Source organism: Cynocephalus volans, chromosome 1 (assembly GCF_027409185.1).
Source record: "Cynocephalus volans isolate mCynVol1 chromosome 1, mCynVol1.pri, whole genome shotgun sequence".
Lineage (NCBI taxonomy): Eukaryota > Metazoa > Chordata > Mammalia > Dermoptera > Cynocephalidae > Cynocephalus > Cynocephalus volans.
This window is the reverse complement of record NC_084460.1, coordinates 241,353,948-241,371,393: the sequence shown is the minus strand read 5'-3', so window position 1 is coordinate 241,371,393 and position 17,446 is coordinate 241,353,948.

Sequence of the window (17,446 nt, the reverse complement as noted above, 5' to 3'; positions counted from 1 at the left end):
GAGCCAAGCCAGAGGACACAAGTAGGCTGCAAGAACAGGCAGCCCAGAGCCTCATGTCAACTGCCACTATTGTACAAATGCCCTAGGCTCATGCCTATGGCTGTATGGTGACTCCTTTAGATCAGTTGATGGAGGAGAATAAACCCCGAGTTTGATTCACAGATGGCTTGGCTCCATATGTGGGTGCAAGCCAAAGATTATGGCAACTGTACTACAGCCCCATTCAAGGGTGGCCTTGGAAGATGTTGATGAGGCAAAATCCTCCCAGTGGGCAGAGGTTTGGGGGATGAACCTATTTAAACACTGTTTTGAAGGAGAAGTGACTAAAGGTTGGAATATCTATGGATTCATTGACAGTGGTGAATGGCTTGACTGGATGGTCAGGGACCAGAAGGAGAAAGATTGGAAGATCAGGGACAAAGGGGACTGGTGTAGAGGCATGTGGATAAATACATGGGAATTGTCAAAATGGGGAAATTATCATATTATAAGTTTAAGTCCACCAGAAAGCAACTGTCACAGAAATGGCTTTTAATAACCAAGGAGACAAAATGACTCACACCACTGATGTCAGCCAGCGTCTATCATCAGCCACGCCAGTGCCTGGCATGATGGGTACAAGGATGTAGTGACTATGGTGGCAGAGATGGAGGCTATGTGTAGGCCTAACAACATGGACTCCCACTTATCAAGGCTGATCTAGCTACTGCCACCATGAATGTCCAACCTGCCAGCAACTGAGAACAATGTTGAGTCCCTGATGTGGCACCATCTCTTGAATTGTCCAACTAGACAGTTGATGGCAAGTTGATTACATTAGACTTCCACCCTGGATGAGCCAGAAATTCACTCTGATGAGAATATACACATAATCAAGGCATGGGTTTATCTTTCCTGCCTGTAGGGTCTCAGCCACCTGAGGGATTACAGTGTCTGGCCAGGAGCCCCACTCTGTAGAAAAGTAGTGTGGAATGGGCCCATGACCCTGAGGCCACTGGTTGAATCACACACTGCATCCCCTAGAAGCTGCTGGCCCCATAGAGCTTCAGAATGGCCTGTAGAAGGCACTACTGAAGTGCCAGCTAAGAGGTGACACTTTGTGAGAAAAGGACACCATCCCTGAGGATGCAGTACATTTGATATGGTGCTTTGTCCCAGTGGGAGGAATACATGGATTTGGAAGCCAAGGGGAGAAAACAGGAGTGTTGTCACTTATTGCCACTCCCAGTTACCCCCTCAGGGAATTTGTGCTTCCTATACTTTCAGCTCTGGGCTCTGTTGGTTAGAATTCCAGGTTCTCAAGGGAGAAACACTTCCTCCAAAGGACACTGAAAGAGTCTCATTGAATTACAAACTGCAACTGCCGCCCAAGCATTCTTAGCTCCCTGTGTCAAGAGACCAGCAGGCAAGAAGTGGAGTCATTATCCTGGCAGGGATAATTGGCCCTGATCATCAGAAAAGGTTACACAGACGCTGTTGCACATGGAGGTGGAAGAGGATGTCTCTGCACCCCGCTGGCCCACTGGGTGGCTCTTGGTACTCCTTCTCCAATTTCAATGGTCAATGGACAAGGGCAAGTTTGATCTGTAGATCTCTGTCTTATTCTGTTTCCCATTGCTAAAATAGAATACCACAGATTGGGGAACTTCTAAAGAACAGAAGTTTATTCAGCTCGTGGTTCTGGAGGCTGGGAAGTCCAAGAGCATGGTCCTGGCATCTGGTGAGGTTCATCCCACATTAGAAGGATGGAAAGTGGGAGTGAGCACAAGAGACAGAGAGAGAAGAAATGTGATGTCAGCTCAGGTCTCTCTTCCTCTCTTCACCAGCCCCATCATGGGAACCCCACCCTGATGACCTTATCTAATCCTAATTACCTTTCAAAGGCTCCACCTTCAAATACCATCAACATAGGAATTTGTGGATTAAGTGTCCAATGCATGAAATGTGGAGGGCACATTCAAACTATAGCCGTCCCCCCCCATTTCTTTTTTTCTGCAACTTTTGCTGTTTTTATTGTTGAAGAAACACAACGTTTGTGTTGTAGTTTCCTAAAGTCTGAATTTTACTGATTGCATCTTTAAGGTGTCATTTAACATGTTCCTCTGACCTGTTTATTTCCTATAAATTGGTGCTTGGAGCAAAGTTGATCAAATTCATGTTTACTTTTTGTTGATGTTTGGCAAGACTGCTTTGGGGACAGTGGTGGGTTCCTCCATCAGGAGGCACGTGGTGTGTGAATGTCTGTCTTTTTGTGATGTGAACTGCCACTGATGATTGTCTAGATTTATTTATCTACTAAAAGTTGCAAAGTAATAATTTTCTTACTCTATCACTCTATCACTTAACCTTTATTTTTGAGTTATAATACTTCTATAAAGAGAAATTTTCCTTTATTTACTGGTGGACTATCCAGTGCTACAGTTTACATGGAAAAAGAGGCATAAATTCTCAATTTTTTTCCTTTGTTTATCAGTTTTCAAAATAGCGAGTTGGTTCCGTAGTATCTTCCAAATGTGATCAGTAAGTTACTATAATTTTTTTTTTTTTGCTATCATTATAACTCATGGATTTAAATTTCAGTCTCTTCCTATCATTATACTTTCTTACACTCAAATTGTGTCAACTTTGAACAGTGGGAGCCTGTTCAAGGTAGCTCCTGAGTCCTTTTGACATGACCCCAGTAGTCTTTGATAGCTCCCTGGTTTTCAGATATGATCAGATGTTTTGTTTAACATTAGTACAGACGGGGACCCATTTGGATATTATTTTACATTGTTAGGTACCTGACCTGTCCCTGGAAAGCGTAGGCTGAAAAACTAAATGGCTGTAACTTCCAGCTTAGGCTCTAAGAGGAACTGTGGATTCAGCAGGATTTCTAATCACTCTCCTCTTTGGCAAAGGGAAAACATGTGCCCTCAATTAAGAGAAGTGAGATTACCGCATCACAGCCTTGAGCTGCACAAGGCAATATACTGCATGGCAAATTACACATGTCGGGCAGGGGGTCAAGTAGAACTTAAATGCAGACACAGAGGCATTGATCATTGGTATGAAAGGAAAAGGTATTTGGAAGCTGGCAGTTCAAGTTTGCTTCAACATTCCAGATTTGTAGGTTTAATTCTGAAGTGGTCTAAGATGCAATCATGGATTATTCCATTTGTGAACTGTACGATATTTCAAATGAAGAGTTCAGACTTGGTTTCACTCTTGACCTTGCAAAGTAAGCGCAGGCCCATGAGGATAATTGTGCTATGCTGTGTGTGTGGTGTCTGCTGGAACGGCAGCAGACGACTGCAGAGAGTACAAATGCATATGGCTGAGAGCCTGTGTTGCACTGTGCTCTCTGGCAGTATTGGGGAGTGTCAGGGATCCTCTTCCCAAATTGGGAAAAGGACATTCCAAAGAATCTAGGCTCTTGGGCCATTTTTCAGGGTCAGCAAATATCTTGTATTACTTTATTTTGGAAAAGGGCAGAAAAGGGTAGGTTGTTACCATAGTCCCTTTTCTCTCTTCATTTGTCATTTTATCAACAGGTCTTTTTTTTTTTTTTCTTTTTAAACTAAAAATGAGTCTGTACTGCTAGTGCCTTGGGGCTCGCCCAGGGTCCCAAGGCAAAGAGCTGGGGACCAACCCCCCCTCCACAACCAGGCACACTGCCAGCACCAAGGAGCATGCCAAAAACATCACTTCGTGTGGTTGGCCCACCACAGCCACCACAGTAACCACAGCTGCTGCGAAAGTGGCTGTACATCGCAACCACCACACAGATGGCCCACCAGCCACTGGAGTGCATTGACACAAGGAGAGTCACCAGCAGAGACCAAAGAAAAGAAGAGGATGTCTCTCTCCACAAAGCCCATTCCAAAGTGACAGAAGAAGCAGCTGCTCTATGATAATATTGGGGGACGTGAACACACCTCTCAGCATTGGACAGATCATCTAGGCAACAAATCAACAGAGTAACCATGACTCTTTCAGAAGGTGAGAAGAAATCCAGGGCTATCAGTGGTGGGGGGAGGAAGAGGGGGATGGGGAGAGATTGGATAACGGGCATAAAGAACGAGTACAATTTGTAACAATATATATGCTAGTAATATTGATTTAATCAACATATGTCAACATCGAACCCCCAAAATACGTATAATCAATTATGATTCAATAAAAAAAAAAAGTGAGTGTGTAAATGTTAGATGTCCACAGGTGAGGTGGAGACAAGTCATGGCTATAGACAGGCAGCCCCTTTGGGTGTCGGCAGAATAATGATTTAGCAGCCTTCTCATTCTCTTTCTCTAATTTCACCCTAACAAGGAGGCTTTACCTCCATTCAGTAACTATTATTCGACGGAGTCCCCAGGGTGACTTCTGCTTAGTCTGGAAGTCTAATCTCGCACATCTAAAGAGCACGTGTGTTCAGCTGTTAGGATCTTGGAGAACACATGGGAAGTGGGTACTTCACTGTGATGACCTGCCTGTAGAAGCCAGAATGGAGATAGAAAAGACCCGAGACTCTTTTTCCCATCCTGCTCTGAAGGCAGGGTGTGGGCATGTCTTTGGCTCAGACTATCAGGAGTGAGAGACATGGAGAAGCAGGGGCCGTGACAGCATCTAGGACCAGTGTCTGTGACAGTAGTGGAGATTTTGGAGTTTAAGGGCAGTGGATTTTAGCTGTGGCCCAGGAAACTTTGCTTCTATATTCCTGCCTGTTTTGTGAACTTGGTTCTCCAGCTTTCCTGGAGAATCTGTGAGCCACCAAGACATCCTTCCAGTAAATTCTTACCATGCTTAAATCAGCCAGAATTGGGGCATGTGGTTTGAAACCAAGAACCTGGACTGATACAGGAACTAATCTCTTTTCATGGAAGTATTAGTATGTTTCCTAAACACCTGTCCTGCAAACAGATAATGAATTAGACCTAACATGAACCAGGATTGCCTTCGACACTGTGTTTTGGTAGAGCACATGAGGTTAGACTTCGCACTCCTGGGTGCTGCTGCTGTTGGAGGTTTAAAACTGCCCTGCAGAAAGCGTTACTGTGTTTTTGATTTCTATGGGGTGGCTCTGCTTCAAGTTTGTGCTCCTCTCAGAAATGCACTTATCCTGCCAGAGGGTTTGAAGGGCACCTCTTGTCACCTCAGCATGAGAGAATGAGGACCACAGCAAAGAGAACAGCAACCCAGAGGGCTCCCATGAGGATGACAGAAAGCTCAGCCCCAGAGCCACAGCCAGCATCTTGTCAAATCTAGTGGAGGGAAACAGACATTTCCACAGACAGCAAGAGAAAAAGACTCAGCACCACATGTCTATTTCTTGGGTGGCTGCGTAAACAAAAACCAAGTCCTGCTGCAAATTCCCTAACACAGGGAGTGAACATCTGTGCCCAGCTGGAATGGAATCAGCACACAGCGGATCTCACCAGAGCAGATACTTCTTATTTCTGGTTAAGTGTCAACACTAGTTCCTCGGTGCTGTGTGTGTGCTCCAGGATGCAGCCTGGAGCACCAGGGAATAAGATCACTTCTGAGTTTTCTTTCAACTTGATAGCTCAGGTTCCATTCCAGGACCATGGCAGGGCTGCTGTCCCATAACTTCCACTCTGCACCCCAAGTTCTCCTGATCAATTCACCCCATGAAGCTGTAATATTGTGATATAATATGAAACATGTATTTGGTCTCTGCCCCCCCGTTCCTGGTGCAGATCTCCTAAAACCCTCAGAATTAGGGGTCCTAGGAGAATCTTTTGTTCTGACGTATGGTCTTTGACCCCAGTTCCTGATACAAATCTCCTAAGGCCTTTGTAATTCCCTGAGTGGATAGGACCATCTGACACAGAGCTCCTAAGTCTCTTGGAATTTCCTGGGTGATAGGAGCATCTTCATTCTAATGAGGCGACTCTTGGTGAGCTCCTGGGTAGCCTCGGGATGGGGGTTGGTCGCTGGGAGAACCAGCCATGTGATTGGAAGGTTGGGACTTTCAGCCCCACACTCTGACCTCCAGGCAGGGAAGAGGGGCTGAAGGTTAAGTTTATCACCAGTGGTCAATGATGTAATTAATCACGCCTACGTAATAAAGCCTCCTTAAAAACTCAAAAGGGGGCCGGCCCCGTGGCTCACTTGGGAGAGTGTGCGCTGGTAGCACCGAGGCTATGGGTTCGGATCCTATATAGGGATGGCCGGTGTGCTCATGGGCTGAGCGTGGTGCAGACGACACGGTGCTGAGGGTTGCGATCCCCTTACCAGTCAAAAAGGAAAAAAAAAAAAAAAAAAAACAAACAAACCCAAAACTCAAAAGGACTGGGTTCAGGGAGCTCCTGGATTGCTGAACCTGGAGAGGGCGTGGAAGCTCCACACCCCTTCCCTATACCTCGCCCTGTGTCCCATCTACACTCCCATCCACTCCTTCACCACCTGTATCATTTTGAAGCAAATTCTGGACATCATAAGTTTTCATAGAAGTTAAGGACTGGCCACCGGCCACCCCCCACCATTCTCTTCTTTTCTTTCCTTCTTCCCTCCCTTTACTTTTAACATAACCACAAAACCATTAACACACCTAAAAACATTAACAATAATTTTTTTTAATGTCATCAAATATCTAGTCAATGTTCAAATTTCCAATTAAACTACATTTAAATCACTAATATCTAACCCTTATAACCTGGAGCCAATTTCAAGCTTTGATTTTTTTCACGCTTGCATATGACACACGTACATTTTGAAAACTGGTACATCCAGGTCAAGAGGGTACACGTGGCAGAGGTTTCAAACTGGATTATAATTGTAATTTTATGTCTTTGGAGGCATTTCAGAGCCTTCAGAACTGTCATGAAAGGGTAAGTTAGTGAAGTAAGAAAACAGACAGTAATTCTGAGGGAGAGCAGGCAGCAGAGAAAGCCAGGACCCCAAAGAACAGACGCTAGGAGAGGCTCTTCAGGGTAAGGTCAAAAGGTCCTGAAGAGACATGGCAGTTTCAAGAAGGTGATCTTCATGATTGGAAACCCTGTCTTTGGCTACTCATGCTGCTGGTGCAATTTGTTGCCATTTCTTATAGGCAGTGCCACTGGCCACGATCAGAACTTCCTTTCTGTAACATAATGTAATATGCAAATAGAGTAGTGATTTTGTTAGGGAATGCAGGTATCAGAAACGGTCTAGAAGTCCTATGAAAAGGGGGCTGAAAATGGCCTCAAAATGATCTTACAATTTCTGTAAAATTCGGAGTTAATTTAAATGTATTGTATAATAATCTGTAGGCCAAGGGGAAATGATTGGGTCTGGGACTCATGGATGCGGGCTGGAGGCATTAGTGTGTTTTATCAATGTCACATGCTAAGAACTTCCTGAACATGCATTTCTATTGGAGATGGTTACTAATTGGGAAAATTCATCTCTCTCCCTCTCTCTATATATATATATGTTTGTTTGTTTATTTGTTTTGCCTCTGTCAGTATTTCCCAGACTGGGTTCTGAGAAACACTGGGCATTTGGTGAATTTTTCACAGTTAGATAAATTTGGGAAACACTGTCCAATCTATTTACCCTCTTGGAGAGTCATGGTGCACACTGATGTATTAATAGTTCTGAGAAATCTTGTGTTTAACTTTGTGCCTGGCTTATAGTAGGCACTAGTTCTAATAATCAATGAAGGTTACCCAGTATTATGCAAACCTTTTTAATCATGAAAACTTCTTCTGTAGGATCTCATGGTGCACTAGTGTCCCGTGTAGAACATACTAGTACTAAAAAATTATTTGTTGTTCATGTGAAATTCAAATTTGACTGAGTCTCCTGTATTCTATTTGCTAAATTGGTTCACACTATTCCTTCTTCGATTCCCTCCATCCCATTCTTTGAGTGGGAGCAGCCGTGTTTGAAGGAGGACCCCTCCCCCTAGCCACAATTGGTTGGGTGGTGGGCACTGTATCAGATATGCCAATCGGTTTCCTTCCTTGGGAAAGTGGGATTAGGGGCAGGTGCACACAGGTCAGAAGGGATGCTGCCTGCAATAGAGAGCACATCAGTGAGGGAAGCGCTGGTGATGGCCCTTTTCCACCATGAGGACTGGGAGACAGGGGAAGGAAGCAGACACTGAGATGGAAAGAAGACTTTCAGCGTTCGCTACGATGTGTCTGCTCCTGCTTCCTACCCTTTCTGAAGCTTGGCTCTTCAACGACTCTTGCATTCCTTAAGATACCCCAGAATTTTTATAATACATTTTTTCTTTGCTTAAGCTAGCTCAAATGGATTTCTATTTCTTGCAACCAAAAAATATCCTAATAAAGTGTGATTCTTCCCAGAGGGGGGTTGATTTGCTCTGTCACTCACAATTGGCTGTAATAGGTCTGGCATAGAGTGAGGACATGCATTTTGGGAATGAGGTGGCTTAAATAAAGGAGAACACTTTGAAATAGAGGGTGAGTCTGGGTCAATGGTGATATAGGGGCAGCATTGACCATTTTCTCAGTTAGCTCTGTCTCTAGCCTGGAGGTCTCTAGCTTCTAGCAAAGATGGGGAATCTCGGGGAAATCACAAAACCACCACACAGGCTCTCTCTCGGGTAAATGGGCAAGTTCACTCTGCATGCCAGATTGAGATACTGTACTTTAAAATCTTGAAGTTCCCAAGACTGGAGTCCCGAGTAGAAAATTGGACCCCCCAAGGTCTATGGCTGTTGGCCTTGAGTTAAGTGTCACCCTTTGTTCTTACCATGGGAAGTTCAATTTAGAGCAATTTGGAATGATTCCCTCCAGTCTCAGGGCATCATTAGGTATTTCAAGGCTGGTGGTTAGCTTGGTAAAAACCACTTCCCCATATTAGAAGATCACAGGGACTATTGAAAAGACATCACAGAGTATATGATTTTAAGCAAGTCATAGTTTTCAGATCACCAGTATTTTCAGACAGTTTAAAAAGTGCTTGTATCTTATATATAAACACAATCTATATAGTAAAGCTCACGTTGACCTTGGGAAAAGCCGCTTTAATGCAACATGGAAGTATCGTGGTCTCTTTGGATATCACGGGTCATTCAGGAACATTTTTTTTTTTTCATTTTACTTTATTTTATATTCTATTAGTTTATTTTCCTTAAAGCCAGGAAACAAACAATGACTCTGAACCTCGGTGAACAAATATGGACCTCAGATTAGGGGCTGGGCGCTTCTTAACTGATATTCTCTTAAACCTCGAGTATGATTTCTATTGCTGAGAGATTGTTATTTTTTTATGCAAGTTTATTGTTGTTTGGCTCTGGAGTGTAATTCTCATTTTAATCCTGTAAGATCAGTGTTCTTTAGCCAGACAACCTCAGTGTATCTGGAATTTTCAGCTGCTAAACTCTCGATGTGATAAATGGGACACAATACGATAACCAGAAGGCATTAATGGATTCATGTACCTAACAGACAGTCATCATCACAAACAGGCCACGTCAGCACTGAAATATCAACCTGCATTGAAACTGCAAGAGGCACATTTATTTTTTTTCTTTGTTTTTACAGATGAGTTTTACCAAACTTTAAAGAAATGGATTAGTCCAATTTTACATAAACTCTTCCAGAGAGGGAGCAGTCTACAACTCACTCTGTGAATCTTTTTTTTTTTTTTAGATTTTTAATTTTTATTTATTTATTTATTTTTTACTTTCTAAGATGTTGTTGTGGAGGGATGGGAAGTGGGGGGGGGGGGAGGCCCACGGCTGGCTCCTTCACTGGCCTGGTCCTTGGGAGAGGGTGGAACTGAGGCCCGCAGCGGGGTGGGGGGGGGTGTCCTCCCACAGCTCAGGAGCCCCAGGCGCTTCCAGCAGCAGCTGCGCAGTCGCTGGCCTCCATGTTTATTTTTTGTAGGTTATTCCTTCTTTTAAAAGTGGATCCAAAGGAGGTTTTCTTCTATTTTTCAAAGTGTCTCTAGGAGGTAAGAGACATCCACTTTTGAAAAACCTGCACATTGAAATCTGTGCTTGGGTCCTGAAAGAAGGATTTTATTGAAATTTTGTGTTCTGAATTCTATGTATGCTCTTCTGAAGCTGATTTGTAAGTTCACATTTTCTAAGTAAAAGGTGATTTCTAGGAAAACAGCAGTCTGCTAATGGCATGATTTTAGAGAGGAGAAAAGTCTGATCTCTCAGGAATACATATATATATTTGACATTTAACGTTTTCTTATTCTTGGCTTTGTATTTTGCTTCTTACAGGCTCTGCTCCATGTTAGAAATTACATTCCTAGATAAGGAACCTTCTGTTAGTCTAGTTTGGAAGTCAAAGATTCACTGGTATCTGTAAGAGCTGCTTGTGAGCTCCAGTATGCCGTGGAGAGACACTGTCAGCTGCTGTGTACACTCTGCCATGTTTGCTTTGAACTTGGCATAAGCTTTGGAGGAGTTTAACTGTGTCTTGTTTTCTCTCTTTTATTATATCATTATCATTGTTATTCTGTGAATAAAGGTGCAGCTTTATGGAACCTATCAGTATCTTCCTATCTATGTGATTTTGGGACAACTTAAGTTGTCTGAACTTCAGTTTCTTCATTTGCAAGAAGCAGATAATAATGCTTATTTCACACGGTTATTATAAATATTACACAAGAAGATATGTACAAAATACTTCAAACACAGTGATTGGCATATAAATATGTGCACAATAAATGCTAGTTATTTTTGTTCCTTCAACTGAATCAACTGGAAAATGGACTAGAAAAGACTGTGACTCATAAGTCACAAGAAAAAGCACTGTAAACTGTCTGCCTAGCCCTGGTGACATGGGTAATCTAGCTGGTTTTATGGCTATTACCTTAGGAGGCGGAGAGTTATGATAATTCTCTTTTCTTCTTCTCTAGGTTCTGATGAGAGTCACCCAAGCCAAGAGATTCCTGGATTGTTAACACGGATGACAACCCGATATGTTTTTGGAACTTCATCAAGGTCTGAGGGTTGTGAAAACAATTAGATAGTAGTTACAGATAGAGTCATATAAAGTCTAATTATCATTCAAAGTTTAAGAATTTATCTTTCTTCAGTTAGTTTTTTAAAAAAATTAGTAACGCATGTAGTTTTTGTTGTTTTGACAGAGAAAATTCTCCCTTTAACTGGCTTGCGTCTGTTTTTTACCCAAGCTGCCATGAGTTAAAGAGCCTGCTGTCACCTGGCTGTGTGCATCTTCATTGCAGTAGAAACAAGGTGGTTGACTTTTTGCAATCCCTGTCTCTTTTGCACCACATCTCTCACCTTCATCTGTAACGATGAGCTTATTTGCTTCTCAGAACATGCTGCACTGTCACTATTCCCTTCACATTGGAGCCCAAAGGAGCACTGCTGGAAGCAACTTTTAAAGTGAGTTGGGTGGGAAAAGTGAAGGCTTCCTGGAGGGGGACCCCTGAGCCGGTCTTGAGGGTTGAGGAGGTAGGCAGTTCAAGAAATGAGGAGAAGGCACAGGCAAAGGCCCAGGGGCATGGAGTGGTTTGTGGAATGTGGATATGTGTTATTGGCTCAGAGTTGCTAGAGCCCAGAGGTAAGGAGAGCAGGAGGTGTTGGCATGGGATAAATCACAGAAGGCCTAGGTTGCCAGGTTAAAGGGCTGGAACTTAGGTAGGCAATGGTGGGCCTCTGAAGGTTTTTAGTGGGAGAGGGGCATGTCTGATTTTTTTCTCTCCCTGGGTTGGGGAAGCAGTTTAGAGAGAAGAGAAAATGGGCGATGTAGAGTATGAGTGGCCAGGACAAGAAGCAGGGGATGCATGAGGAGGCCATAGGCATAGTCTACATTAGAGATGATTAGTTTGATAAGTATGGTGGGTGGGGAAGAGGGTGATACTATGTCAGTCTAGCTGACTACCCCCATTTCATCCCCATCAAATCTAGTTGGGGGCATAAATCATGAATATTAGCTATTTCTTTTGATAAATACACCATGTAATCATCTAAAGGCTGCTTTACTTTGACTCATACAGGACTTCGGTCCCCAAACTAGACTGCATGTTGTAATCACTTGGAGAATTTTAAAAACTACTGATACTTGGCTCCCAACCTGAAGATTCTGGGGGCTTTGGAAAGCTTGCCAGCTGATTCTAAAACATGTAGCAAAGACTGAGAACAACTGCTGTAGGTATCCCCCAAACATCATAAAAAGAAAAATATTCATTGGGAAACATATTCCTATCTTCCTGACCTTGTCTGTGGGTTTAGGAGTTCATAGCCAAGGCAACACAAAACCCTAAAATATTCACAATAATCAGTCAGCTGGGATTGATAGGAAAATCGTAGTTGGCCAGCACAATTTGGGAAGTTACATGCTGAGTCCTAGCTGTATTTCCACTGAGTAAATGGCTTATGGTTACAGATGGCACTTTGTGAAAAGCCTTTGGCACTCTCTTTGGACTAAAAGTGATTTTCATTGCCAAATTTTTTTTTTCTACTGTGGATTTATTTATTTATCAATTTTAAATAAATTCATCCAAACTGGGTTACTTCCACTTAATTGTCTTGCGTTAAATTGTTGTCTAGTATCACTGCAGGCCTTTTCAAAGGTGGCCTCCATCAGTGCTTCTCAAATCTGGGTGCTCTTTGAGAATCACCTGGGACTATTATTAAAACGCAGATTCGGAGTCAGTAAGTCTAGGTTGGGGCCTGAGATTCTGCATTTCCAGTGAGCTCTCAGGTCATGATGAAGCTACTGGTTCATGAACTACACTTTTGATAGAGGATCTTGGGGCCTCAGGAAATATTCTAAACTCACTATCCTCTTCAATTATGATCATAGGAGAGGAAGCATTAAAAAAAGAAACAATAATAACATTGAATTCCAAAAAATCTCTAGTGAAGACTTATGTGCGGTTGTCAATGAAATAAATACAAAATTATTTTTCCATCTTTGCAAGACATTTCTACCAATTTCAAATTGCTTATTGTGCCTCTGAGGATACCCAGGAGAAATTACTTCAGGTCTATGCAAATATCAGATAAGATTCTGGGTTCCATTGTTTTTAAGTGGATCAGGATCCTATAGTTAACAGAATAGATGAAAAGCTTAATGTATGTTATGAGCTAAAAAGACCTCCTCTCGAAATATATGATAATGTTATTGGCCTCGAATTTTGACAATTTAAGATCATCAAAGTCAGGCCCACAAACGATGGGAGAAGTTACCACTGAGTTTATAATTTTGGACAGCATTGTATCTAATGACAGACAGGATAGGTATTTTTTTCCCACTCAGAGGAGAAAGTTTAATAAAGCTGATTAAAAATTCATAGGAACTAAAAAATTATATTTTGTGAACTCAGGAAGTTTGATATTTTTAGTAGCTCATTTTGTGCCTGTTAGTCCACCACTTTTCCTTCTCTCCCTCTACTCCTGCCTTGCCTCTGGTAACCATTATTCTACTCTCTACTTGTATTTAAATCACTTTTTTTTTTTTAGAGTCCATATATGAGTGAGATCACATGGTATTTGTCTTTCTGTGCCTGACTGACTTCACTTCACATGATGGTTTCCAGTTCCATCCGTGTTGCTGCAAATGATAGGATATCATTCTTTTATAGCTAAATAGTACTGCATTGTGTATGTACACCACAGTGTTTTTATCCATTCATTCATTGATGGGCATTTAGGTTGATTTCATTTCTTGGTTGTTGGGAACAGTGCTATGATGAACATGGGAGTTCAGGGGTCTTTTTAATATGTTGATTTCATTTCCTTTGGGTATACACCCAGTAGTGGGATAGCTGGGTGGTTAGGTAGATCTGTTTTTAGTTCTTGGAGGAACCTCCATACTGTTTTCTACAATGGCTGTACCAATTTACACTCCCACCAGCAATGTAGGAGAGTTCCTTTTTCTCTGTATCCTCTCCAGCATTTGGTTTTTTTGTTTGTTTGTTTGTTTTGTCTTGTTGATAATAGCCATTCTAACTGGAGTGAGATGATATTTCACTATGGTTTTAATTTGCATTTTTCTGATGATTAGTGGTGTGGAACATTTTTTCATGTACCTGTTGGCCATTTGCAGTCTGTTCAGGACCTTAGCCCATTTAAAAAATTTTTTTAAAATTTAATTTCTTTTTTTTGCTCTTGAGTTGTTTAACTTCCATATATATTCTGTATAGTAGCCCCTTGTCTGATATGTAGTTTGCAAACACTTTCTCCCATTCTGTGGGTTGTCTTTTCTCTTTGTTGACAGTGTCCCTTGCTGTGCAGAAGCTTTTTAGTTTGATGTAGTGTCATTTATGTATTTTTGCTTTAGTTGCCTGTGCCTTTGTAGTCTCTCTCCAAAAAGTGCTGCCCACTCCCATTTCATGTAGCATTTCCCCTATGTTTTCTTCTACTAGTTTCATAGTTTTGGGTCTTAAACTTAGGACATCAATCCATTTTGAATTTTTTTTGTGTGTATAGTGAGAGATAGGGTTCTAGTTTCATTCTTCTGTATGTGGATATACAGTTTTCCCAGCACAATTTGTTGAAGAGGGTGTCATGTCCCCATTGTATAGTTTGGCACCTTTTTTGATAATCAGTTGGCTGTAAATGTGTGTGTTTATTTCAGGACTCTCTATTCTATTCCATTCCATTCTATTCCATTGGTCAATTTGTCTATTTGTACACCAGTACAATACCATTTTTACTACTATAGCTCCATAGTATATTTTGAAGTCAAGGAGTGTGATGCCTCCATCTTTGTTCTTTTTGTTCAAGATTGCTTTAGCTATACAGGATCTTTTGTGGTTCCATACAAATTTCAAGATCTTTTTTTCTATTTCTGTGAAGAGCATCATTGGTATTTTGACAAGGCCATTGAATGTGCAGATTTCTTTGGGTGATATGGACATTTTGATGATGTCAATTCTTTCAACCCATGAACATGGGATATCTTTCCATTTATTTGTGTCATCTTCAATTTTTTTCCACCCATGTTTTATAGTTTTCATTGTAGACATCTTTAACCTCTTTTGTTAAATTTACTTGTAGGTATTGCATTTTTCTGGTAGCTATTATGAATGAGATTACTTTTTTGATTTCTGCTTTGGCTATTGCATTATTGGCTTATAGGAAGGCTATTGATTTTTGTGTGTTGATTTTGTGTCCTGCCACTATACTTAACTCATTTGTTAGTTCCAGTAATTTTTTGGTGGAGACTGTAAGGTTTTTTATGTATATGATCATGTTGTATGCAAATAGGGATAGTTTGACTTTCTCCTTTCTGATTTGAATGCCCTTTATTGCTTTCTCTTTCCTGATTGTGCAGGCTGGGACTTCTAGTACTATGTTGAATGAGTGGGGAAAGTGGGCATCCTCGTTCCAGATCTTAGAGGAAAAACCTCCAGTTTTTGTCCATTCAGTATGATATTAGCTGTGGGTTTGTCATATATGGCCATTATTATGTTGAGGTACATGCCTTCTATACCTAATTTGTTGAGTGTTTTTATCATGAAGGATGTTGGATTTTATCAAATGTCTTTTCTGCATCTATTGAAATGATCATATGGTTTTTTCCCTTCATTCTGTTGATGTGATGTATCATGTTGATGGATTTGCGTATGTTGAACCATCCTTGCATCCTTGCAATGAATCCCACTTGATCATGTGTATGATCTTTTTTAAATGTATTTCTGTATTCTGTTTGCTAGTATTTTTTTGAGGATCTTCATGTCTGTGTTTATTAGAGATACTGATCTGTAGTTTTCTTTTTTTGTTGTGTCTTTTTCTAGTTTTGGTGTAAGGGTAATGCTGGCCTTGTGGAATGAGTTTGGAAGTATTCCCTCCTCTTCAATCTTTTGGAAGAGTTTGAAAGGAATTGGTATTAGTTGTTCTTTAAATATTTGGCAGAATTTGGCAGTGAAGCCATGTAGTCCTGGGATTTTCTTTGTTAGAAGACTTCTCATTACTGCTACAATCTCATTACTAATTGGTCTGTTTAGGTTTTCTAGTTCTTCATGATTCAACTGTGGTAAGTTTTACATGTCCAGGAATTTATCCATTTCTTCTAAGTTTTCCAGCTTGTTCTCATATAGTTGTTCATAGGCGTTTCTTATGATCCTTTGTATTTCTGTGGTATCATGTATAATGTCCCTTTTTCATTTCTGATTGTATTTATTTGAGTCCTCTCCTTTTTTCATTAGTTTAGCTAAAGGTTTATCAATTTCGTTTATCTTTTTGAAAAACCAACTCCAACTTTTGTTGATCTTTTGTATTGTCTTTTAAATCTCTAATTCATTTATTTCTTCTCTGACCTTTGTTATTTTTCTCCTTATACTGATTTTGGGTTTGTTTTGTTCTTATTTTTCCAGCTCTTCGAGGTGTAATGTTAGGTTGTTCATTTGGAGTCTTTATTCTTTTTTGATGTAGGCATTTACTGCTATAAACTTTCCTCTTAGAACTGCTTTCGCTGTATCCCATAGGTTCTGGTATGTTGCGTTTTCATTTTCATCTGTCTCTAGGGATTTTTAAATTTCCTTCTGATTTCTTCTTTGACCCATTTGTTGTTTAGGAGCATATTGTTTAATTTCCATGTCTTCCTATGGTTTATAGTGTCCCTTTTGTTATTGATTTCTAGTTTTATTCCATTGTGGTCAGACAAGGCAGTTGATGTGATTTTGATTTTTAAAAATTTGTTGAGTCTTGTTTTGTTTCCTAACATATGGTCTATTCTAGAGAATGCTCCATGTGCTGCTGAGAAGAATGTGTATTCTGTAGCTGTTGGATGAAATTTTCTATAAATGTCTGTTAGGTCAAGTCAGTCTACAGTAGAGATTAATTCTGATGTTGAAATTTATTTTTGATTTCCATTGCTCTTCAAAATTTATTCAGTGGGGAGTTTTTTGTTGGGTGAAAACTTGAACAGATTTCAAGAATGTTCTAATCACTTAAGGAGTAGAAACTCCTACCATCAACTGAAGCCAAAATCCACAGTCTTGATTTAGAAATAGAATTCTAATCTAATGTATAATCAATGTTTCAATATATGCTTAAAAGTAGGACTACTTCTCACTCTGCGCCATCCTGTTCTTCACAGGCCACCTGCTTCAGAGAAGGGAATATGATGGCCTTTTCTTTCTTGTTCTCTGCTTTGTAACTTTCAGGCTCCTCTGGGGTCAGAGCCCTGGCAGGTGGGAAGGAATAGGGTACAGCAAAGTTCTTATTTGAATGGTGTGGTTGTGTGATAGCTTTGCAATGGCTGGGTCTGGAAGATTCTTGAAGATGAGTCTTTCTCTCATGGGGATGTTGGTGGGCTCTTCATAGGTTCCACTGCAGGGTTCTACCAATATCCAGCCTGGGAAGTGGACCAAGCAGACTATTCCTCTAGCTGCTGTGCTCTTCTCATCCTTTGTTTTCTGGAGTTTCCATTTCCACAAAGACTTTGGAGTCCCATTGCTCCCAGGAGATTCTCTGGAAGCAGAATTAAAAATGTCTCCAGCCAACTCTTCTTGTGTGGGGTAGGATTAGGAGTCACCCAGGGCAGCAGCTCTCTGT